The 23,924-nt window shown below is 35.8% G+C and overlaps 1 protein-coding gene across 2 annotated transcripts in view; it reads left to right on the top strand.

The window, feature by feature from the left end:
• The first annotated feature begins 7,946 nt into the window (after positions 1-7,946).
• ZNF518A (zinc finger protein 518A) overlaps positions 7,947-23,924 on the top strand; it is a 50,212-nt gene continuing 34,234 nt past the window's right edge. The window contains exons 1-4 of one of the 2 annotated variants that reach the window (XR_014253088.1): positions 7,947-8,032; positions 20,522-20,668; positions 23,172-23,223; positions 23,757-23,880. The gene's annotated coding sequence lies outside the window, so the exon portion shown is untranslated. Of the gene's footprint in view, positions 8,033-20,521; positions 20,669-23,171; positions 23,224-23,756; positions 23,881-23,924 lie in introns of those variants that run through there. The other variant, XM_082423633.1, reaches the window with a different exon arrangement.

Here is a 23,924-nt window from a genome sequence, read left to right as displayed (position 1 = left end):
GTCAACAATTATTAACTCAAGGCCAATGTTATCTCATCCATACCCTCATGTATACCTCTACCTCTTTATTTTGAAGTAAATCTTGGACACATTATCAATTTCATCTGTAAATATTTCAGCATGTATCTCTAAATGATAAACTTTTAAAACTTAACAGTATATACATTACACCTAAAAAATTAACAAGACAATTCTTAATATCATCAAATATTCTCAGTCTTCAAATTTCCAATTGTCTCAGACATGTCTTAAGTGTGTTTTGTCTTTTGGCTTGAATCAGGATCTAAATAACTAACTTCTACATATAGCAGTTGATTGATAAGCATTTTAGGTCTCTTTTAATCTGTAGATTTCCCTTCCATCTCTCTTTTTTTTTTTCTTGCAATTTTTTGTTTGGTTGAGAAAACAAGTCATTTATCCTGTGCAGTTTCCTAAAGCTCATAGAAGATTTTATCCCCATGGTGTAGTTTAATATGTTCTTCTGTATTTCCTGTGAATTGCTAAGGTTACTTTATAGGTACTCTTTTGTTCTTCCATAATTCCTGGTTTCTCTCCCTATTTTGATAGTAGCAAATGCCAAACATCTTTCACTGCAAACCAAAAGTTTCATTGCATCCTCCTCCTTGCTAGTTAACTACTATTTTTTTCTCAGGTGGCAATTTGCCCATTCCCAGGGTATAAATCATAATTGATGTAAATCAATCACAACAATCCTGTTTTCCTTTGCCATTTCCTTTGTTCCAGGGGAGAGTATGTTACTCAGTCCTGGCCAATAAAATATAAGGAGAAATTTATTGGAATAGGTTTTTCTCCCTGATAAAATAAGACAGAAAATTTTGCTCTTGTCTTTTTATATTTCTACATTTTTCCAATGATTTCTTGCTCTTGCTTTATATACTATCTTCCCTCATCTCTTAATATACTATCTTACCTCATCTAAGTATATTTAGCATGTTTATTTTAAAACATTTGTCTTTCTGTTATAATAATTCTTCATCATATAGTATATGTTGTTTGGTTTGATATCTTTCTTTCTGTTAATTTTACTTTTCACGTGTCTGGGGAGCTTGTGCTCCTCTTTCAGGTAATGTGTATTTGGGTCAGGTTGAAAACATAGTTAGTATGTGTCCATTAGTGTGTGTTCCTTGGAGTGTGAGTTTAAGGAGAGAGGAATGAAAGAACCCCAGAGCTGAGAGACCAGGTACCACAAAGCCACTTCTGATCACTGTGGCCAATCCACTTATCCCATCACATCATGAACAACTTTTTCCTTTTTGTTGATTAGCCCTAATTCACCTTAATAATTCCTGTTTCTGCTTTCTTTCTTTCCACTGAAGAATTGTTTAGTTTCTCTGAGCAAGAGCAAAGCAGGTCAAACATTTCTGAGATTATTTGCTCTTAACAGATAAGATTTCCAGCGCTTTCCCTTTATCATTAGTGACCATACAATTATAGTCCAAACTGGAACACTTTTGACTGAAAGAGTGAGAGCTAGGGAAAGCAGGCATTAATCAGGCCTTTCCAGGGCAAACTGAGTTGTATGGTCCCTGTATTCAACATAGATGAACCTTGTGTCTGAGGGCAAGAGCAGGTCTTTGTATCCCCTGTCCCTTAGCAGGCATTCCAAATGATTACTGAACTCTGGGCCACTCTTGCAATTTATATTTTGATAGTATCATTTATCTCCTCCATCTCTTCTGAATCTATTCTCATATCAATCCTAGCTGTGTTTTTGTGTGCCTTTATATTCATCCACATGGTTTCCTCTGTGTTTCCAACTTCCAGCTGATATCTTTCCATATATATATGTAAAGTTTTAGAATAGAGCTTTTCCACCTCCTTTGCACTTAATTCTTTCCTCTTTGACAAATTATGCTCTTCCTATTGCTGTGTTATACTCTTAAATCCTTTGCTATCCTAGCTCTCCAGGGTTTCCTCACCATCTTGACATTTTCTAATGTCAATAGGAACAAGGCATATAAAGCTAAATGAAATGAGCTATTGGTTCTTTTAAATTTCATAATTGTTTCTCATTTATTCCATCAGACATTTCAGGATACATTTTAAGGACCTGTCCCCTCACACCCTCCACTTTCCCAACAAATGACATTAACAAAAACAGAACATGAACCACAATATTAATACAATTTCAAGACTTCTGAGGCATCATATATAGCAGTATTAAGGCATTATTAAAAGAAGTAAACAACCTGGGCTTAGGGTTTTATTTTTTTGAAGAGAGGAGTTAGAGAAATTTGTAAGTGGATGTAACTTGGAAATTTTGGAGTAATGAGCCATAATAATCTACTCTTACAAGTTCTTAAGTGTAATTTAGTGATAATAACATGATGCAGTGTCACTGGTCTCACAGAAATTAGGTTTACCCTTTAAAAAAAAAAAACTTTCCACAAAACATCAAATTAATTTACGTAGTATTTAATCTCCAACAACAATGAAAAGAAAGAGAGAGAGAAAGAAAGAAAGAAGAAAAGGAAAACTCTACACTTCTATTTTTTAAAAACTTTAAATAATGAAATGTACTACTCATATAAAAGAGTATACAAAGGAGTATATATAACATATATGTACCAGGTTTGTTCTTAAAAGAAATATAATTAACTAGCACTCAATTCCCTCTCTTTATGTTTGCAAGGCCTTGAGTTATCTGAGCCCTCTGTTCTCTTGCCTTCAGGATACAGAGAATCTTAGAGAGAATTTTATGTAATTCTCTCTAAGACAAGGAGAGGTGCCCTAAAATATTTATGTAAGGCCAATATAGTTTATATAGTTTAAAATTCTTCACAGTCTAATATATTATCCACTGAAAGAATTAAGAAAGAGAGACTTTAATATCTTTAATAAAAACAATAAAAATAGCATATCCAAAGTCTTGGTCACCTAGGAAGTCTGAGTTGAGAGGAAACTGGCAGGGATGCCTACCCTAAAAAAATCTTTCTCATCACCTATCACAGTGTCTGAAATCCCACCTTTGTAATTGCTGTGTTGAATCATGAAATCTTTTAGGTATTCAAAAATCTCCCATCATACTTGTTACTCCATAAGGGGTCATGTCTTATCACTAGCACAGTTTCTGGCACATAAACAGTGTTCAAGAAAATGTCTGCTGAATAAATATTGAATAACAAACATTGCAGAGGCCATTGGGAAGGATGATACTCGAAGCTCATGTTCAGCTAACACTTGTTTGATAAATTGAAGAGAGTAATCAACCTATAATTTCTTAACCAAGAAGTGTGAGCACTTTAAGCTAGATCACCCAGGCTCTTGGTATCTCTATTTTTCCAATTCTGGTTACACTTGATTATATTTTTGGAGATAGGGCGTCTGGACTTGAGAGATCAGCAAAAAGGAGACAGCCATTTAAAGAGAATTGTTCTCCAAATTAATATCATTTAATTCTTTAATTATGATTGTAACAGTTATCATTTTTATAATGCTTATGATATATCAAACTACGACTAAAAGTGTGCTTACATTTTTGTAAATGCATATATAAGCTTGTTATAACTTTATTGTGGTATGATGTTATCTATGATTCGAAGGTGTGAATCCCTAGAGTGACATGTAATTTCCATTTATATGTTAACTATCTTTGTGAAGTATAGAATATTCCAGAATCCTTTCTTAAGCTATGTTTCAATATTCTCTTCTTTGTATTCTTTCTCGCTCTTTCTTTTAACCACTGTCTTTCCTTCCTTGTGTTTCATTCCCTTTTATGTGCTAACCTTAATGTTCTAAAAAGAGGGCAAGAGAGTGGATGGAGGTTGTGTGATACAGATGGAGGAAGAAAAGAGGGAAGAGACAAGTTTGGAGCCGATATAAACGTACAATCTAATTCTTTCATAACATATGCAGGTTTGCAAGATTTTTTAGGTGAATGTATAACGCAAGGGTGAAGTTGTAATGTGTGTACTGCAGAGAAGAGGGGTGAAATTTCTTAATGTGAAAAACAAAAAACAAAAATTACATCAAAACACAAAATAACTGTTCATGTTCCCAATTATCATCGTCTTTTTTGCTATTAAAAAAAAAAATCCTAGCTTCTCTTTCCTCTGTGATGTATGCACATGTCTAACTTGCATGGAAATAAAGATGGGAGAGAGGAGGAGGATGTTTAATGCAAAATAAAATCCATTTTGTAAACATGTCCTTCATTCCATATTGGCATTCCTTTAGGTATTTATGTAAGATTTCTCCTTGTGTGTTTTATACAGGCATACCAGTACAAGATATATGATCACACCTAATGTGTACTACCCCTCATTTCCTTTTTTCTGGGAGGAACTGTGTAGACCAGTAGACAGTAATAAGAAAATTCCTTAAAGACAAAGTGAGGATTCCAGAGTACATTTTTATTAAAGGATGCAGAAAATCGTGTGTATGGTTACATGTCAACATTTTCAAAAGCATACTCTAAGACAATGAAAAAGTTTAAGATAAACATTTTAAAAGTTTTTTTTTTCAATCACAAACGGCATATATACTTCCTAAGAACATATGGAACATAAAAAACAGAAGACAAAAATTCTATCGTACTGCCCCTTTTAATATTTTGGCATATCCCTCCCCTCCAGTCGCGTTATTTTTTTCATTTAAAATAAAACAGTTTCCACCATAACAACCCCCACCCCCTCCCAAGGAAGGTAATTTATGTAAAAAAGTGAGGTCAATTAATAGATTTCATTTCAGAAATCCGGTAAAGGATAGAAGAGCCATACTGGCCCCTGGCGCAAACCTAATCATATTAATTGACCTCTTTGTCAGCCCTGTGTGTAGTGTGGGAAAGGATTCCTTTGATGGGGATGAGAGCCTCCCTTGTTGAACGACGGTTTTCAAATCAATTATTAAATATGTACATGTTTGGAGTTCAATATGTCTTCCAGTGCTGCTTGTGGCAGCTTCCTTCGTTGACATGGGCTGCAATGGCTGCTAAACCCTGCCATGTCAAAAGCAAGGAGGAGGGGAGACGCCATTTGCAAAGCCGGAAATGATTAAAATCTCAGGGTTGAGACCATTCCCAGTCAAGCAAGGGTTTGCCAAGAGCACAGTTCCTGCTTCTGGTGTCTTCTCTGAAGAGCATAGAGTGGAGGTGTATCTCTCATTCCATTGAAAGTAGGCTCTCTCCAGCTGCTGGTGAGCCAAGGGGGGAAACGAGCCACTGCCGTGGCAGGCACCCGTGAAGCGCGCTAAATAAGAGGTCAGCAGCGAGCCCAGCTCCGTGGCCTAGACTCACCAGGGTGGGGGGAGGACCCTGCCGGCCTCCGTCCTCTTCCGCTCGCCTCAGGTGCGGCACGGATCCCTCCGCCTCAGCGAGCGCTCCCGGTAGCGCTGCGATCGGCTTTTCGGCAATACCCGGATGGAAGCATAATGGCCGCCATAAGGGACTCGCAGGCAATGGGGACCACGACAGGTATTCCCCGTGAGCGGGGCCGCCCAGACCTGTTAGGATGCCGGGACTTCTAGAGAGCCAGCTAGGGGGCAAAGGGCGAGTTTGTGGGGGCTGCAGGGCCCCCCGAACCCTCTCAGGGTTCCGCCTCTCGTGATAGGAAGCGTCTGTTAAATAGTCCCGGCCATTCAGCGCTTCCGCCTAACTTGTCGCAAAGTTTTTCCAGAGAAGTCGGTCCTTTTACTAGGCGCTCTTAGGCTGCCAGAGCTAACCTTCAGTCCTTTAGCCTGGGCTTGCTTTACGTCGGGGCTTTTTGAACTCTGCACTCTCCCACAGTCCAGGAACTGGAGCGGGAGGGCAGCACAGTGTGCCTCCGCGAGCCCGAGGGGCAGCCGAGCCCCGGAGGAAGGGGCGGATCGGGCGCGGTGTTTGGGACGGAGCGGGGCGCGCGGCGCTCGAAGCACCCACTCGGCGCGTTCCGGGGCTGGTGGAGACTGCTTGGGCACCCCTCAGACCGCACCCCTCGAGCTGTAGGTTCGCAGGTCCACGGCAGCCCGACTCGACGGCGTCCCCATTGTGGGTTCAGTCTGTGGTCTTTGGAGGTCTTTTTTTTGTTGTTGCAGATATGCTCAAGTCTCTGGCGCGCGCTCCTTCCTCCAGAGTTGGCCAAGGGCGCTCTTCCGTGCAGACCCCAACCACACCCAGTGGCAGATGGATTTCTTTGTAACTGGCTTTCTTACTTGTAGGGTCCATTTTGAGTCTGTTCTTAACATGTCCTCATTGTCAAGTAGTAGACAGTCTCTTCCTAGATGGCTATGGTAATTGAAAATATATAGGATGAATGTATGTAAGGTAAAATGTTATAGCTCTTAAGTAGACCAATGAAACAGATACGGTAGCTTTAACGTTCTGAATGCAAAAGTCCAGGTTCAGTTTTCTATTTAGGTTTAAATTCGGGGGCGTTTACTGTTTGTGAACTATTTTAGCGAAAACATTCGTTGGGTATGTTTGGATATCAAAACTTAAAAAAACACTAGAAAAGTAAAATAAGTCAATGTTTAAAGAATACATAATAGTGTTGAACTCTGCGCGGTTGTCACGATGATGAAACATGCCACCAAACTGTACATCAAGGTGGGAATTTCAGTAGCTTTGAACGTCTATGTGTTAGGCCTAGTTTACTGAAATGGTTGAATTGTTTTTCATGCAGGAAGGGATCCGATTTGAGTGTACTGTAAAGTTATTGTACTCAAGTTGAACAGATAAAAACCACTTAAATGGATTCTGTGAAATACCCTAACATTTTTCAGAGTTTAACTGCAAATCAATAGAAGTGGGTTCATTATCTTTCAACAAAACTGAATTTTCCTGAAATTCATTAAGACATTGCATTGTATTAACTCTTTTCAGGGTGTTAACATTTCATGAGGACGGTAAGCATAGTAGACCATGTTGATTTTTGTTAAAATTCTCATAAATAAGATGAATCCTAGATCTAGAAAATTAACAAAAGGGTGGGGAGGGAGAAAAATGTAGGTATCTAACACCTGTTCTGCACATCCAAATTTTTCCTTATTGTTGCCACGAAAAGTAAGTATAAGTATCAATTCAAAACGTATTATGACTGTTTTTTGGGAAGGATAAAAGGACAGCAACCACAGTGAATATCTACTCTGCACATTGATAATGTATGAGCTTTTAAATGCTTGCGATTTTTATCATCACACTTCAGATCTTCTCCTATCCTGTCTGGTAATAGTATAGTCTATTGTGATCCCAAAGTTTTTATATCTTGAAACATTCCAGAGGGGATATATTTTAGCATAAGTCTACAGTTTGACTTTAAAATATACTTTAAACATGCTCTTTTAATATACTTTTATGGTTTACTTTTCTGTTTGTTTTTGTTAAAGCATTGTGTGCTGTAGATCACCTAATACAGCTTTTTTTTTTTTTTTCTTTTTTTAAAAGATAAAAGACTTGGACCTTGCCCAGTTTCCTTCAGTTACTCTACTAAAAGTTTTTTGGCAAAGCACTATAAGCAAAAGAAAAGAGTTAAAGTTGAAAGTATTCTTAATTATCTTATATCAGGTGTGTAGGCTATGAGTATTTCGGTTCTATATGGGGTATTGGCTTCACATGGTGAGCAATTTTCATGGAACCGTAGATATCAGAAGTGACTATTAAGAGGTAGCATTATCATGGTAGGATATCTAGGTTGGAATCAGATCCAGATTCTAGTTCTAGCTTTGTGAATTTAGACAAGACTCATTTTCCTTATCATGTAATAAATGAAGATACTGAATTAGATTGATTCTAAGCTCCCTTCTAAGCTTTGAGTTTTGTGACTTTTGTAAATTTATGACATGTTATCACTGGGTGTCAATGATAGGTTATTTGTCTTAAGTGCAGAGAGATTTTTTTCTTCTAAATTTATACACATACATTGACTATGAAGCATAACTGAATCAAAAGTTTAAAAACATTTTACTGACAGTTTTTGCAGTCAAAGTTTTAAAATTTTGGTCTTCATTTCCAGATATCATCTCTTCTTTTGATCACTGCTCCTGATTGTGGCTTTGTCCAAGCATTAAATTGTGTGCCTTTTGTTCCTTGAAGAAAGAGGTATGGTGAAGATTGAAGTACTATAGTACATAGTCTATTAAGTAGTAAGTTAATATGTTTTAATATTGGGCAAAATGGAATAGTTACCTATATATGAATTTCCCTAAGTTATAGTTTTACTTTTGGCCTAAATAAAATACACGTGGGTTTTCATTTTAATGGAAGCAAAAAAAGTAGTTTTTTGTTTCATAGTTTATGTTTCAACATTTCGTTAGAAATCTAAAGATGATTTTAACTATATCATCCTTCTAAGTATAAAGATGACATTAAGGGCTCCTGGGTAATGGATGATGGAGATAAATATGGTAGGAAGATGTTTTGAAGCTGTATAAATGGCCAGAAGAATGTTTCTGTTTTGCTCTAGTAAGTGCAAAGTAATGCACCTAAATAAAAATTATCTAATGTATATTTGTATTGTGATTAATGATATCTGCATTGTGAGTCAGAAAAGGGACTTAGGAATCACTATAGAAGTTATGACTGGTTCCCTGGAAACAGTCGTCTGAATATCCTGGTTTGGACAAAAAGAAGGAAAAATACCTGCCAACAAATCCATGGTGTTATAATAAGGAAAGCTTTGCACTCAGTGGAAAATACTTTACCCTTGTACAAAAACATGGCTTATTTATCCTTGAAACACAAGTGCCTCTTGCTGTTTGTGTTGGATAGGTTTTGGGATATCACAGTATCATATAATTCCCCTCACCAAATGTATACCCAAAAGTATAACCCTAAGTTAGGAATAAGATTGTGTATGTAACTACTAAAATAATTTAAGTAGACTGTACCAACTTAAATTATTACTTTAGTAATCGTAACCATGTTCTGTGAACTTTACTAGCAGATGGATTTTTTTTTCAGGCCATTTTTCACAAAGGTACAAATTATTTTATTAAAAGTTAAGGTAATATAACAATTACAGTAAGTAGAAAGCAACAAAGCTAAGTTGAGATACCAGGTTATCATTTATGTTCATTTACCTGTGTCATTTCTTCGTATATAACATTTGTTTGATCTCTTACCATGAGATTCACGTGGGTACTGTGTTGCTCCTGAATAGAGAAAGTAAATGCTGAGTGCTAAGAGTTTTCTTTGCTAAGTTTGAGACAAACTACTCAAAAAAAGTAACATGGTGAACAATGAAACTTCACATGTAACGAAGTAAATAAGAGACTGCTGTATGGTGACTGATCAAAATGATTTGGATTATCTGAGCTTAAAAATTATAAGCAAAATCTGACTAAAATTTTAAAATCATGATTGGTATGACTGCATGAAACCAGTGTCAGAATATTGGAATGCAGGTGCATGACTTGAAGCTTAGGAAAATTAAGTGGGTTTCACGTGGGTCTCATTTCAAGAAGTGGTAATAGCTGAAAACAAATATTGGCTTTATAGGAAGTCAAATAATTTCAAAATATGGTAAAGTCATCACCAATTCCTAAATAAAATTGAGTTGTTGGAGGTTGTGGCTGGTAGAAGACGTGTATATATATGTGTGTATGCATATTGTTTTCGTCAACCCAGTATCTCTTCGTTTGGGGAACCATGCTCCCCTGTTATGAGTGGTTGGTGTCTTGTCTTATCAGTCAGTGTTATAACCCAAGCCCAGTCATCCCTGTTGCAACAGTGATTGCCCGTTACTCAAGCAGAGCCAATCCGAATCCTTTGAAACTGATATATGAATGCTGGGAGAAAGATGCTCCCTTTTCTCTAATGTTGTTAATCTGGGAAGATGCTAGTGACATTCTTTCCTACGTGTATGAGAACCGCATCTGTAGTAGGTGAAAGTGAAGCCATATAGATGGGAGATAGATGGAGATAGAGTACCACTTTTAGTCCCAGGAACCATGGTATGAGGTATCTATGGGTTTTTTTTTGATTCTGTCTGCTACCCTGGTGTCCTTTCCAGTCCCTTGGCCCAAAATTCTGCATATAAGTTAGTTTGAATTGGATTGTAGCAGAAAACCTCCTGATGAATATATGGCCTTTATGAATTTAAGATCTATAGCTTCAAGTTGATCATTCACGTCCATACACAATTTGCCCTTTCCCTCTGCCTTATAAAAGATACCCTTTATTCATTCATGCATGCATGCATTCATTCATTATACATGTATTTAGTCCTTCATTCAATCTACAAATATTTATCGGATACATAGTAGTATGTACAAGTATGTGCACCTGCCTGGGTAGTCAAGGATTGTACATACTTGGCTGAGTGGATGGTGGACTTTTTCTAATACTGCACATTTTTATATACTTAAGTTACACAGATCAACAAGCGTGTGTTGAGAATAATCTGTGCTGTACTTAGCTTTTTAGTAATATATAAGAATAAGAGGAGCTCTTTGCTTTCAAAGTGCTTATAGTTTAGTTAAGGAATCCAGATTAATATACATGAAACATAATACAAATGGCTAAAAAGGTTAAATGAACGCACAGTCATATGGGTTGTAAGTCTGAGTTCTGATAGGGAGGAAATCAGTGAGGGCTGGCCCAGTCTGGAAAGGTTTCTTGAAAGGAGGTATAACTTCAAATGGATTTTGACTTATGAATTGGGTTTTGATAGGCATAAAGAATAATTGAAGAATGGATGGAGTTGAAAATGATTAAGTGCTCATCCAAGATTGGGAGGAGACTGGTTTGACAGTAACAATTTGTATTTTGGGGGAATGAGAGGTAATGGGAAATAAGGTTGGCTGTTTTAGGTAAATCTATGTGTGAGATATTTGGAAAGCCAGGCAGAAATTTTGCTTCTTTCTACTAAGGTGGAGCTTTCTTTGAGTAAAATGTTTGTATTTCTTTCAGTGTGATACCATTTTTGTGATGCTAAGATATAAAATAAGTGTATTCAAGTGGTGTGTATTTATTTGTCATGGAAAAGATCTTGTTGCTAATAACCATCCGCCTTGAAAATTAAAAAAAAAAAAAGTAATTAACCTGCGATGCTGTTCTGTGTTTTATATGTAGTTAATTTCTTCTTACCTCCTTCTTTTTGAGAGATCCCTTAGTACAGTGGTGAAACCATACCTCCTCTGTAGAGATAAAGCCAGTTCAAAACTAATATAGCAATGTTATAAAAACATTTGAAAAGAGATAAGGAGTGAAATTAAAGTAATGTTTGATTACTCATAGAATATTTGTTTTGAGCTCCAGATATTAGGAATGATGTATAGGTTAATGTGTCATTCTCACTAAATGCTGTTGTTTCCTAGGTCTTTGTTTATCTTCTTTCTTCTTTGTTTATCTCCTTCTTTCTTTCTTCTTTGTTTCTTCTTTTCTATCTGGTCCTCAGCTCAAAGAGTTAACAGAGTATTCCAATATACCAGGGTTGGCAAACTTTTGCTATAAATGGCCAGGTAGTATATATTTTAGGCTTTGTGGACATATGGTTTCTATTGTACCTATCAGCTGCTGTGTAACACCAAAGCAGCCATAAACAATATGTAAATGAATGAATGTGGCTGTGTTCCAATGAAACTTAATTTACAATTAATTTACAATTCTGGCAGCAGGCCAGAATTGGCTGTTGGCTGTAGTTTGCCAACCCCTATCGTAGACTTAAATGAGGCGTTTCTTTCCACAACCTCTCACAATAACATCTGTCCACCTGCTGATGTCTTTTTCCTTCTCTCCAGTAACTACAGGTGAATTATCTTTGTTCTTTTCTAAGTTCAACTCTTCCACTTGTTTACTAGATTGCATCTCTTCTCACTTACTAAAGGACATTGCCTGCATTTCTTTTCTTTCTCTCTTCCATCACTAATTTTAACATTTTTACGAGCATGCAATCATACTATAATTTCTCCTACCTTTAAAAAACAAACAAATCAAAAAACTCCAACTCCTCTATTTCTTGGTTCTTTGTAGTAAAATTCCTTGAAACAGTTGTCTGTATTACACCTCTACTTCTCTTCCCATTTTCTCTTAAATTCATGTTTGTGAGCCACTGAAACCATTCTAATCAGTGTCACCAGCACTCTTGACATTAAGTCCAGGGGTCATTTCTCAGTCTTCATCTTATTTGACAGAGTTGATCATTATGATTCTGAAACCACTTTCTTCACTTTGCTTTGAGGGTACCACTCTCCTAATTCACCTTCATTCTCACTGCTCATTCCTTTCAGCCACACCAGCTCTTCTCTTCTTTCCCCTCTAAATGTTAGGGTATCTTAAGGCTCACGCCTTGGACTTCTCTCTTTTTTTACTTACCCCTTTCATTCAGTTCTATATACCAAAATACATACACATATATATACACAGACTAATAACTCCCCAAATTTTATCTTAACACCTAGACCTCTGTATTTTGTATTCGGTTACACATTCCACGTTTCCACTTGGATGTCAACTGGATATCTCCAATTCTGCATGGCCAAAACCGAATTCTTGATATACTTTCCAAACCTACTACTCCCACGCTATCTTTTCTTAGTAAAGAGCAACTCATTTCTTCCAGTTGGTGAGGTCAGAACTTTCAGAGTTATCCTTGATGTGTTTCTTTCTCTCATAGACCAAATTTAGTCTGTCAGCAAATCCTATAGGCTCTATCTTCAAAATATATTCAAAGTCTGACCATGCATTATTGTCTCTACCAAGCCTCCATCTCTTACCTGGGTAATTGTCGTATAATGATCTCCAAAGTGGTCTCCTTGCTTCCATTTTTACCTCCCTCTCAAATACTGCGTTCTTAACATAGCAGCCAAAGTGATCTTTTCAAAAAACGATTCAGCTCATGTTACTTCTCTACCCGAAATGCTCCAGCAGCTCTCCTCATTACTTCTTTGATCTCATCTTCTCCAGCTGCTTTCCCTCTGGTGCTTTCTGTTCCCATCATACTGACCAACTTCTTACTGTTCCCCGGACATGTTAGGTACACTCCACACTCAGGGTGTTGGCACTTACTCTTTCTTTGCTTTTCCTGGAATGCTGCCTGTCTGCCTCAACTCCTTAAGATCTTAGCTCAAATCAGACCGTTTCAAGTGAGGTCTCCCTGACTTTGTATTTAAAATTAGCACTCTGGTTCTGCCTTTCCTTCTCTACTTTGTTTTTCTCCACAGCATTTGTCACCTTTGACTATATTATATAATTTACTTATGTTGATATTATCTAAATAACCAGTAGAGTGTTAGCTCCGTGAGGGGAGGGATTTTTGTCTGTTTCATTCACTGCTGTATTCCCAAGGTTTAGAACAAAGGCCGGCACATATTTGGTCCTAGCTACAAGGCCAGCACTGTGCCAGATGCTGGTGGTATAGCAAAGAACGTGACAGGTATGGTCCATGTGTTTACGTGCTTTTATTCCAGTGGTAGAGACAGATAGAAGATAAATTGACAAATAAATAAAATATTGCCAGAGGGGAAAATGTTTAGAAAAAGAAATACGAGGGGCTAAAATAGAGAACAATTTTTTTTGTTTGAGGGGGGAATGGCTTATAGGTTGGGGAAAGCCTCTCTGAGATGGTGACATTTGAGCTGCCTAAAAGATAAGAAGGATCTAACCATTTGAGGAATGGGAGAGAGAATATTTCAAGCAGGGAGTAGCAGGTGCAAAGGCCTGAGATAAGAAAGATAGGGAGGGAGTATCGAGGAACTGAGAGTCTATATATGGTAGCTTGCTGGAGTATATTTACAGATGGGAAGAGTGGCATGAGATGAAGTTGAAGAGTGAAGTCCAGGACCAGATGTCACTGTTTCTTGCAGGCCTTGGCCAAGAGATTAAATTTTGCTTTCTAAGTGCTTTGGGAAGCCCCTGAGGAGTTTTAAGCAGAGAATACTGTAATCTGTTTTATATTAAGAAGATCACTTTTGCTCCTGTGTGGAGAATGGATTCAGAGAAGGGTTGGTGGGCAGGGGGGAAGCATGAATGCCAGTTAGGAAGACTATTATTTTAATCCAGGTTAGAGATGACAGTGGACTAAGATGATGCCAGTGGGGATGGAGAGACGAAAATAAAAGAATAAATGAATTAAGAATTTGTTAGGTCCCTGTGTGCCCAATCTTCTTGGTTTTTGTGAGGGATAAATGAGAAATACGAAATAGAACTTATTTTTAAGATGCTTATAAGTTATCTTGGGAGGTAAAACTTAAAAATGAAATGATGTATCGATAAAAGTTTGTAATAAAGTGATGCGCAGTGGCTATCCTTGAAATGAATATTCAGAGAAGGGGGAAATAGTGTGTGTTGCAGAAGGTTTCATGTCCCTATAGGAAGTAGAATTAGAAAAGAAGTTTGACCAGAATTGAATTAAGAGAAAGAGAAAGGGATGACAAGCCTGGTGAAGGGAAACAGTATGAACAAAGGTAAATATAGGTGTATATATTGGGGAGCAGAAAGCATCTTATATACTGGGCTGTGTGTGTGTGTGTGTGTGTGTGTGTGTGTGTGTGTGTGTATGTACAGTGAGCAGTTACAGTTTCAGAGAGTAAAAAGAAATAAGATTCACCTGAGTCAGGAACTGCTTCTGTATTTTAATTTTTATTTTAAACTCCTTCATAATTGTATACCAGTGTCACAAATCTACCTGAATGGTAGGTGGCTCACATGTACAGTAGCATTTTGAATATTTCTATATCTGTACTTGATCACACTTGCATACTTAACTTTTTATTTCTCTTTTTTGTGGTAAGTTAGGTCATTAGGCCACAATGATTTGAAGGGAGCTGACTTTCAATATAAATTTCTACAATATTTATTCTTTCACTTGTTTAAAATAAGATAGGTGTCGGCTTCTGGGGTAAACTTTTTAAAAACTTAAAACAGATACAAAAAGAGTAAGCCCAAAATGTTCCAAGTCATGAAAAGAGGATAGTTTATTTTGAGGACACTAAAATAGTTTCTGTTAGTTTCTACTAACACAACATTGTAAAACAACTATACCCCAATTAAAAAATAAAATAAAATAGGTTCTGCTTTGAAAATAAGAGTTTTAGTTTTTTGTGTATTCTAGGTTCCTTTTAGGCAGAACTTTATGTTTTTCAGCAAGCTCTTTCTGCTGCATGCTGCTTTGTTTTATCTCCAGTTGTATGTTTATATGATTGTTTTGCATTCAGTTATCTCTGCAGAGAAAAATTCAATAACTCAAGGAATGCAATAGTTATTAAAAAATAATGACTAATTAGTTTTCCTAACTGTGTATGGACAATTAATGTGACAAGTTAGGTTACAGAGGTACATGCTGAGTCACAAATAGGGCTAAACTAAACTCAGAGTTTTTTTAGTTCTTTGTTTAATGTTTGAGCAACTAGAATGTTGTGAGTTAGCACATAGATTCTTTTTATACCTTTTCACTAAAGCTGAACACTGTAGAATGTCTTTGCTTTTTAAAGCAAAACAAAACTCTGTTGTAGAAAGCAAACAAAACTCTCCAGGAATGGCACTTTTTGATTCACTCTAAGTCTCTATCCTTGGCATTTTACTCTGGGAATCATCTTTTAAAAAATTTCACTGTACCTACTGTGTGATTCCTAACATATGCTATCACTGCCAGTTCTCAGGTTCCTCACTTTTTTGTTTGGATTGTCACTTAGTCCTCTTAGTTTTCTCACTTCTATTTTTACTCTCTTTCTGCAATATATCTTGCTGTCTAGTGTCATTATAATACTATTTCTAAAGTACTGCTTTTATAACTCTCTGCTCATAAAGTAATATGAATGGCTCCTTGTTACCTTTCATTTCAAGTTCAAATTTGTCCTCTGTAGTCTTCTTACTTAACCTTCCCATTCTGTCTGTGATCTAGATCCTGCAGTTCCTCTAATATTTCTTTTTTTCTGGTCTAGATAACCTTTCCTCCTTTTTTACATGCTTAAGTCCTTTAACTATTTAAAGGATCATCACAAAACCTACCTTTCTGTGAATTAAACACAGTCAACATTGATCTATTAACTTAATGTCAGTGATGCAGACGTAGAGAACAGACGTGTGGACACAGGGAGGGAAGGGAAGGGTGGGATGAATTGGGAGATTAGGTTTGACATAAATACACTACCATGTATAAAATAGATGGCTAGTGGGAACCTGTGGTATAGCACAGGGAGCTCAGCTCGGTGCTCTGCGATGACCTAGCTGGGTGGGATGCGGGATGGGAGGGAGGTCCAAGAGCGAGGGGATATATGTATACATATAGCTGATTCACTTCGTTGTACAGCAGAAATTAACACAACATTGTAAAGCAATTATACTCCAATTAAAAAAAAGAAAGAAAGAAACTTTGGTTACAAGTAATAAAACTAGCTTAAGCTAGTTTAAGCTAATGTCAGCTGAAAAGGGGGAATTACGTTAAGGATACAGAATTTCCTAGAATTCAAGGGCAGGAATATACAGGCAAGCCTCAGTAAAGACTTGTGGTAGTGACATTGCCTTCTTGGTTTCAGTCAAGGTTCTTAGGAGATCTGATGATTCTTTCCCTGTTGTTTTGGTTTGTTTGGTTTTTTGTTTTTGTTTTGTTTTATTTTGTTTTTGCTATGCCATGCTGTCATTCCTTTAAAAAAAATTAACCTGTTATCAGTAGTTTGAAGGATATCTATAAATTTGTCTATGTACAAACATGTACTCATAGGATCTTTCCTTCTGACATAAAAACAAGGCTCTTTCCTGCTAATTAAAAAATATATTACATGCCTTAGTCTGCAACTTCCTTTCTTGAAAACTAAAAAAATTTCATAATAAATATCTTTCTAAGGCAATTCAATACATGTACCTCTTTCTTTATATTGTTTTCATGTGGATATTCCATAATTTACTTAATCATTTTCCTATTCGTGGACATTTAAGTGCTACTGTTACATATCTTTATGTTGTGCTTTTATTTCTGTAGGATAGATTGTTAAAAGTAAGGTTTATGGGGGTATACTTAGAAAATGTGAAGGAAATTGCTTTTTTTCAAGGAAAATATAAATTGCCAAAAGTGACTTAAGCAGTAGAAAACCCGAAGATCCCAGAAACCATAGAAGAACTTGCAAAGATTGTAATGTCTAAAATTTAAAGAGGTACCAGGCCCATATGGTGTGTTGGCGCAGTCTGTGTAATTTTAAAGAGCAGGCGAGTCTCATGTTCAGTAAACTATTCCAGAGCAGATTAAATGATGGAAGGTACCCCAATTCATTTTACAAATTCTCCATAATACCAATACCAAAACTTAATGAGAACACTAAAAAAGAAAATAAAAATAAATACAATTTTGTCAGATCAAAACCAGTACTTTATTAAAGAATAATATACTTAACTAATGTAAAAACAGTTCAACATTATACTTGCTATTTATTTCTTTGTATAGTATATAGAAAAAAAAGTCAAATTTAGATTGATGTTACAATTTTTATTCTTTCTTTTAACAATGTACCAAATCAGGAATCGTATTATTAGTTGAATACTACTTGTTTTCTGTATAAAATACATACAACTTTTTATTTGTTTAACAGCAGTGCATACATAACTGCTATTCTGGTGGTGCCAACTCTATTTTTACTTACTTTTTAAATAACCTCATGGCTTTCAAATTAATTGTTAAATTAAAAAATTTCTCTTCATAGCATGAATTTATGAGGTATAGTGACATCTAATAGCATAGTTCTTCATTCTCTGAGTATTATGTTAGCCATTAGCTTTGTGGCTGTTACAGTGTAATTGGGTACCTGTGTGTTGATAAGGGGAGTACAGCATTGAATAATACCTATTTTGTTTTAATTTCTTGTCCACCTTTAGTGTCAACATTGTTCAATTTTGTACTGGTGTCAAGTTTACTATTTTGAGTTTGTTCAGGAAAAGCTTAGTTGGTTTACCACAAAGTCAGTTGCTTTGTTTGAGAATTACAAAAGTTTCATGGATTCATGCCACTTTTTTTGATAAAGCTTCATAATAGTGTGGTCTAGGGACAAAGAGATTGTCATTCTTGTTACATCCAAATGTAAGCTATTTGCTTGTGCTATGATAAGGAAGTATGCCAGTGTGGAGGTCATAGTAATCCAAGGATAACATTTTAAGAAACACTGACCTAAGGATAACCAGTAATCACTATAAACATTCTTTTGTGTGTATGTTCTTGACTTCTTACTGAGAGTTTGTAGAGGACCATGTGTCTGTTTATCCATCTATTTTCTACCCATCTATTAATAGTTGAACAAATTAAATCCTAACATGTCTACTGTTTGATTTCTGTTTTTTTCACTTAATGTGTCTTGGATCTCTTCCTATTAATAAATGTGGGTTTACAATATTATTTTTAAAATTGAAGAATATTCCATTGAATAGAAATACCATAAATTATTTATTGGTGGGCTTTTAGTTGTTTTTAATTTTGTGATTTTGTAAACAGTGCTTCTGTGAACATCTGATTATTACCTTTAGGATAGATTTCTAGGAGTGAATTGGAAGTTAATGTACTTTCTCCCCTGGCATATATGTAGATGTAGATATGTTTATATTTATGTTTATATTATTTTATAAAAATTATTATAATATTTATAATAAATACATATATTTTACAAACTGTTTTTTATGAAAGTTCTGTGAGCTTACATTCCCATCATTAGTATGTTGTAGTGCCTTTATTTCTAGAAAATGAAATTTTATAGGCAATCCATGCACAATGTTTATCGAACGAAAAATAAAATGATTTTTAACAAGGTAAAAAAAAAAAGAAAATGAAATTTTAAAAAGAAAGGTTGCAAAACAAGTCCAAATTTTTATTGTTGGATTCAACAGACATAAACTTAACACTGTGGAAGTGCTGTTACAGTTTCTAAATGCTTACTCAGTTTCTGTACAAATCTTGTCATGGGCTGGTGACTAATGGTTCATGGATCATCAGCAGACCACAGTTTTATAGCCCTGTTTTAGCCTAGGAGCCAACTGGGGCATGGGATGGGGTTTGTGTCTCATATGTATATGGTCATTGAATCCTCTTCCTTTTGGTATGGTACCCACTTTCTCAGCTGTGTCTGGTATCCTGTATTTCAGAGATTCTGTTTTACTTTCTGCAGAGAATAACCTCCAGACTTCTGCTGTGGTTGGGGAACAGCAGTAACCTAGCTTGATGGAGTGGGGAAGAGAATCTTAGCATCTAACCAAAACTCAAGCAGCTTTCTCCAAAATTCTCTTTGTTTTAGCTTCCTCCTCCTTTCTTCTTCCCATTTCAGAGTGACTTGGTGCTGCCAGTTCCTAAGTCTTTTGAAGATTCAGAGTATAAAATGGGTTAGTTCTTAGTTTGCCCCACTGTCTGCTTGGGATTGTTTTCTTGAGTCTGCAAGGTCATTTACTACTTATCTCCTTTCCAGCATCTAGAATTTTGTTGCTATTGTCACCTTTTCTGTTTCCCATCATTAATTTTTCTGTAAGGGCTTCTTATATGTTTGTCATTTTGCAGATGTTCCTCTTCTCCAGTCTTTTCTACTTTCTTAACTGTGTTTACAAAATATTTACATTTACTTCTCTTTTGTAGATGTTATTGTTGACAGATATTTCTTTTATATCACATTATTTTTTTAGTGCTTTCTGTTTCTGACTGAAATTTGATTTTTGCTGAAGTGTTAAAGATTTTCCTAGAAACAGTGCATATGTAGTATATTCTCTGAATCTTTGCATATCTAAAATTGTGTTTTTCCCTCCCATATGAGAGTTTTCCTGGGTATAGAATTAATTCTTGGGTTAATTATTTTCCCTCAGAACTCTATAAATGTTATTTCATTGTCTTCTAGTGTTTTGAATTGTGAGTAAAATGTCTGATTAATATTGATGTCTGATTAAAGTTGGTGCTGTGAATATCTTTTTAGGTCATTCCCACTCCACCCTTTTTTGGTAAAATTTCATTTTTATCTTTTAAACTCAAACATTTTACTAGGATAAGTTTAGATACTGAGTTTTATATTTTCCCACTAATAATCTTGCCTGGCATTTGGGGAGCCTTTGATTTTGAAAATTCAAAGCTTTAAAAAAAAAAGCAATAACTCAATGTAATTTTTTTCTCCTGTTTTCAAAACCATTATTTCTCCCCCATCTACTTTGTTCTCTCTTTCATGGCAGTATGTTTTATTTTTGTTTTTTGTTTTTCTCAGTATACTAGCTCAGGTCTTAGTGAGATTACCAATCACTACTTGATTTTTTTTTTTTTAAGCTTTCTCCGTTTTCCTCCAGTAACTTTCATTGTAGTTATTGGTTTTCACTGCTGGTTGAGAGAATGGGTGAGAGGTTTCTCTGAGTGTTCAGATTATTTTCCCTTTTTTGAGCTGCTGCATCCAGTGATGTTTCTGCCTGCTTATCTTTTCTGATGGCATTGGGAGTTGAGATGTACTGTTGGAGAATAAACCAAGATTTTCTTAGTTGGTTAGATGAAGTGGGGAAAGTTAATGTAATTTTCTTCTGACAGCTTAGAGTTAGTAATTTACTTACATCGAGAAAGGGCAGCACTCTTAAACAGAACAAGATGGCCATGGATTTAGGAAGATGTATCTTTGTTCAGAAATGATGTCCTCTTTACATCTCTCCTGACAGCTGGTGCTAGCAACCCCAACTGTGTCTGGTCTCTGGACCCAGCTCAAAGCTCTGGATTCATTCTCTTCCCATACCTCAGCCTGAGCCTTCTGTCACCCCAAAGGGCTTCACACAAGCTTCCTCTCAAGCCCTCACTTCTCTCACAAGGTATGTTTAGGAGAGGGAGTGGGTGGACTTATTACTTTTTTACTTAGGGCATAATAGATAGATACTCATTGAATATTGGTTGAATGAATGTCCCCTAGTGTGCTTCCTCTTTAAAAGTGGTGCTTTAAAAGTGCTGCTTGATCAGCATTTGTTTTCACTCTTCTCTCTCTGGACCTTTTCTTTCCAAACACCTTGTGGCATAGCTGTGGAATGTGTTTTAGTTTCTTGCCATGTTGTAGGATTTTTTAAAATTATATTTTTTGGTTTGTGTTTCAGTTGGGTGGGGGAGAAAATCAAATGGCTTGAGTTGCCATCTTGATGCAGCAAACTCTGGGTTACTTTAAAGGGCCAGTCATACTTTAAAGAAATAGTATTATTTTAAGGCTTGATGAGATGTTCAAGTCTTATGATATAATAATACATATATGTAAGGCAGTAATTTAAGTAGGAGATTTAAAATCAGTAATCCTTGTTGGTGGGGTGTAGAGATTGGTCTGTAGTGAAAAGAGCATTAGCTAATAGGTTGGAAGATTAAAATTATAATAAAATTTCTTTCCTTTTTTTTTTCTTTTAATGGAACACATTTTTTTTTCCCCCCATAGGTGGCAACCGTAGTATAATTTGCTACCAGGTGTCATCTTTGATTGCTTCCACATAAAACAGGTTGAAAAAAATAAAACACATTCTCCAAACTTAAAATTTGAGGGCAAGTAAACCCCAAAATACATAAAATACACAAACTATCTTAAAGCTATATTATACATGCCATACATTAAATATAAAAAATAATGACATTCAACATCAGTTAATTAGCAGTTATCAGACTTAAGTAAAAGCTAAGTGGATTTCTTAATGAGGTGGTCCCTTTTTTCAACATTGTTTTGTATGTGAGGAAAGGGCATGTACTCTAATGGGTGAGCTCTGTGGCATCTGTTTTGGCTGCCATGCATCCTACTTAATTATTTTTTATTTTTTGTGTATTAGAAGCTTAAAGTTGCTGGATGATCAACTCTGAATAAGCAGTATATGAACTTATTTGTCCTGCCTCTTCCTTTAGATTGCAAGCTGCAGTTAAGAGTAGGGACCATGTTTTTGCATCTCTCCATAGCACTCATCAAAATGCAACACATTTATAGTAGGTATTTTTTTAGTAAGTATTAGTTGATGGAGTTATTTAAATCACACTGGTTGTCAAACTTTGGGATATGTATTTTCTTCTAAGAAAAATTTTAAATTATATAGGTATTTTGAAATGAAGTTGATGATATTTAGAAATATTATCAAAATACGTAATTTTTTAGCATTACACATTTTTGGAAACATTACTATAAGAAGCAATTTGCCTTTTGTAATGAAACCTATGATGCAGACTCCTCTTGATTATATATAGAAATAGAAAAGCTTGGGTATGGATAGTCTGGAGTGACCACAATATGGTATCCAAATGTGGAAGAATCATTACTCGATGTGCTTTAAAAGATTCACATATTTGAGCCCCACCCTCAGATTCTGGTATGGTGAAAACGCTATAGATGACCATGATGCTTGTCACTGTTGAGAATGTGATACTCTGTAGAGAATCTTCTCAGTTGGTGTGAAGTATCCACCAGGTATCATTGAACTTTTTTTCAGCCATTTATTATTATTCTTACTTTTGAAGAAAAAGTTTTTATATTTAGCTTTAAATAATATAGTAAAAAATTTAATATTTTTTTACTGTATTAGGCATGGTATGTAAAAAAAATTTTTTTCAGTAAACTCATACCCTTCTAATGAATTCATTTTCAAGTTAGCATATATATATTTGAAAAATATTGAAGGTGTTTTTTAGACCCAACCAAAAGTTTTAAGTTTGAGAAATATTCAAAGGACCTCTTAGTAGTAATGTAAAGTAATTTAACTTTTAATTATATTCCCTCAGAAAGGATTTTTAAAATAGTGAAGTTCCTAGTTGCTTAGTTTAATTGAAATTTAGAGGTGAGACCTTTGGATAGACATGGATGAAGCTTAATGTGATTTACACTTTATTTTTTTAGCTTACCTAATTATATCTATTAGTCATATACATATTTAAGACCATGAAAGTATGAAAATGTGGTACTGCTTGATATATTTACTACTGAACCTTCAGTAGTCAGATTCCATTCTCAGCAATATATTGTCACATCCTTTTTTTTTTTTTGGCCGTGCTGTGTGGCATGTAGGATCCTAGTTCCCCGACTAGGGATCAGACCCGCACTCCCTGCAGTGGAAGCACGGAGTCTTAACCACTGGACAGCCAGGGAAGTCCCTGTCACATCTTTTTAACTCTACTGTTTTCTGTTCCTCTGCGCCTTGAATCATAATGTCTCATACATGGTAATCACATACAGTAATGGTGGTAGCTACAGTTTATATAGTACTTTACAGGATTCTGTTACCTATGTGTCCTCATTTAATCTTTACAACAACCCTGTGAAAGAGGTAGGGGAAATACTAATTTTTTTTTTTTTTCGTTTTATAGATGAAGAAACTAAAACACAGAGATTGAGACTTGTCTAGAGTAACACAAACCAGTAAGTGTTTGAATTAATGGAGGCAGCTAGTAATGGGTACATTCTAATCTGCCAAGGGCTTGCCTTGCTGCCACCTGACTTAGTTCTAGGGACAAAAAAAGCCAAAATGGTAGGGAATCAGAAGTAGTAGCTAGACTTAGGAGTACCCCAGGGAAATGTGTTACTCCTTTCAATTTCTTCTTTTTTTACCAGTTATTAATGATAACTTGAGACAGCAGGCAATGTCTTTTTGTTATTGTTGTTTAGGTGAATGAAACTTATTTTAAACATAAATTATCCCTGAGGCACTAGGGAAGTAGAAAATCTGCAGAGAAGTCTGTTGAAATTCTCACAAGGTAATAGCTATAGGGTCAACTAAGTAATTGAGAAAGTTAATGGTATATGTGTGTAATTGGAACCATGTGTGTCAGTGGAACTTAAGTTTATAGGGCTCTCTTGTTGAGATTTTTAAAATCCTGTTTAAAAACTATAGTATCAACTTTATATAAAATCTTAGAGCTTAAAGGTGCTTATCCAATTGTGGTTTTCTTTAGATGAGGAAACTGAGGTGCAGAGAAGTCAAACCTTGCCCAGTGTTACAGAGCAGAGCTGGAAGTAAAGCTTGTATTTCCTGAGATCCAGATTAGTGTTATTTCTACTTCAGACTATTACTTCTTGGTAAGCTGTTCTTAAAATACTTAATAGGTCTTTTATGTCTTTTA

Source organism: Balaenoptera physalus, assembly GCF_965194825.1.
Source record: "Balaenoptera physalus genome assembly, chromosome: 14".
NCBI lineage: Eukaryota > Metazoa > Chordata > Mammalia > Artiodactyla > Balaenopteridae > Balaenoptera > Balaenoptera physalus.
Note: the sequence above shows the minus strand (reverse complement) of the source record. Positions and strands in the feature narration are given on the sequence as shown.